The sequence below is a fragment of the Cyprinodon variegatus genome, unplaced genomic scaffold (genome assembly GCF_000732505.1).
Source record: "Cyprinodon variegatus isolate N-32 unplaced genomic scaffold, C_variegatus-1.0 Scaffold1062, whole genome shotgun sequence".
NCBI lineage: Eukaryota > Metazoa > Chordata > Actinopteri > Cyprinodontiformes > Cyprinodontidae > Cyprinodon > Cyprinodon variegatus.
In genome coordinates, this window is record NW_015151515.1 from 60,980 (window position 1) to 63,415 (window position 2,436).

Sequence of the window (2,436 nt, forward strand, 5' to 3'; positions counted from 1 at the left end):
ACTTAACAACAAAAACACTGTGGTTAATTATACACATCAATATACTGACATTAAAGATGATAAATACAGAATTATTGCTCTTTTCAGAACTAGATTTTGTGTTATATGGGGTAAGGAGAAAATTATGTGTCTCTGCAAGTTATTTAAGAGTTTTCAGTGAAATTATAGATAAATAACTATTTTAATAAAAAAACATATTAAATAATCAATTTATGTAGATATTAGTACTTGTAAATTATAATTTTATGCAGAATGATTATTGATAAAAGTAGGTAAGTAAAGACAATGGAAAAGATGTTCACCCTAGAACTCAAATCTCAAGGAATTCTATCCACTATACTAGGGTCGGCAACCCAAACTGCTCAAGGAGCCATTTTGGACCAAAAAAACAAAAAATAAATCTGTCTGGAGCCGCAAAAATGTAAAAGTCAACCTGGGCTCTAAGTGTATTAGACCACTATAGAAAATGACTATGTGGGCTTAAATATAAGATAATCATTCACAATTAAATGTTTATCCTGAAGCAAATGTCACATAGTAGCATGAGGTGAGGGAGGAGCAGTGAACACTCCCATCGCCCTACACTTCACCATGCGCTGCTTAACCGACGTTCACCACGCCTTTTAAGTTTTGTTGCATTGATGAAATAATAGAAACACAATAAAGGAATCTTTCTACAGTGGACATGCTTCTGTTGGGAGGAGTTGATTGAGTCATGAGGAACCAAACAGGAACTGACATACAGTACATTAGAGCAGAGCTCACTGACCCTGGAATCCCACATCATCAACAGCGTTCTTTGGTGTGATTTATTTTTTTAGGATTTGAGGAAAAAATGGAAGAAAGTTCACATACCTGTTTCAGAGCGCTACCTGTTTGATCTGTGCAAGGTTTTCCATCCTTGCAACAAAACTAGCAGCAGTAGTGGAGTTTAGAGATGCAATCCACCTCATAAATCTATCTTTGAGCTCCTCTAATTTATCCAGAAATTCTGCAATCGCACTTTTTCTCTCTCTCAACTTGGTGGTCGGCTGTATATTTAGCCTTCCCTGGAAATGCTTTTCCAAATTTAATTTTTTATTTTTTGACAACCTCTCATTACAAAGCAAAAATGCAGACAATCCTTCCACATCGATAACGAAAGCAAATGATTCTGTCTATTTGAATCCTCTTTTCTCATCAGCTATCTTCCTTTTTTTCCCTCTAGAATCCATGGTCTGAGACACACCTGCAGCTTTGTTTGCCTTGGACTGCGCCACGCTGGTTGCAAGTTATGACCACTGATCTCTATTGCTATGATGCAAATTATTGTTTTAATTGATTTATTATACAAATGTTTACAGCATTGCAAAACATAATTAATTTTTGTTTGATTTCCTGCACACCATATTAAAACAAAGAAGCTGCAAGGGGGGGTGCTAATGAGCCGCGGGTTGCTGACCCCGCACCATATCTTTTATCCAGAAAGCACAGGTGTTTAAATATATCCATCTATTTGTGGCAAAGGCTGTAGGAAAGGATAGTTTATTTCGAACATTTGGATGTTATGCTCATTAATTTTCCTGTTTAAACAGTGCTGCTTGACCCTGAGGTTCTGGCGCCTATCCACTTCTGGCCACCCCTCAGTGTATATTGATTATTGCCTGGCCACCCTTAAAAAAACCTTTCTGGCTACGCCTCTGTGATAATCTAGGGAAAACACATTTTCTTTAAAACAATCTTGCAGTATTAGTCTACAGAGGCATAAATCAGGTCATCAGTGTTGAATGACTCATTAATGCAAGGGCATTAATTAGGTATAAAAAAAACATTGAAAAAATTCCCGTGGAAAAAACCCAAGATCTTGCAGGGAGGAGGTTCAGGAAGTGACAAGCTGCCTCCTGAGCAGCGGCAGCAGCAGCTGCAGCAGCTGCAGAGAGGAGCGCTCAGTCGGAGCGCAGATCTGGCCGCAAACAGACGGAACTCTTTAAAGCTCTTCTGGCTTCTGTTGGATTCTCACAAAGCTGCACAGAAGATCGAAAGCTTTTATTTAACATTGGTATGTAAGTTTACATACATTTCTGCTGGATGTATTCGCTGATATAAGCAGCTTTCTGTTCTTCCGTTTATAGAAATGGTTTGGTTTTGTCTCCTTTCGTTTATATCAGCCTTTGCAGTCGGGTTAGTTTTAGATTAATACCATCTGGAAGCAGCATTTCGCTTTTATAGCGATATTTCTATTTCACAAAGTTCGTTTCAGATGTTTTTTTTTACGCATTTACATATTTTCTTACGTTACAACCACTAAGTTTAATGTATTGTGTTGTGATAATGTTTAAAAATACGCGTAATTGTGGATTAGAGTAAACCCCCATTGTTTTAATTTGTAGATTTATAAAAAAAAAAAATGTGAGTTGTGTGGATTTGTAGACAATAAGTTAAACAGCGTACAGCTCT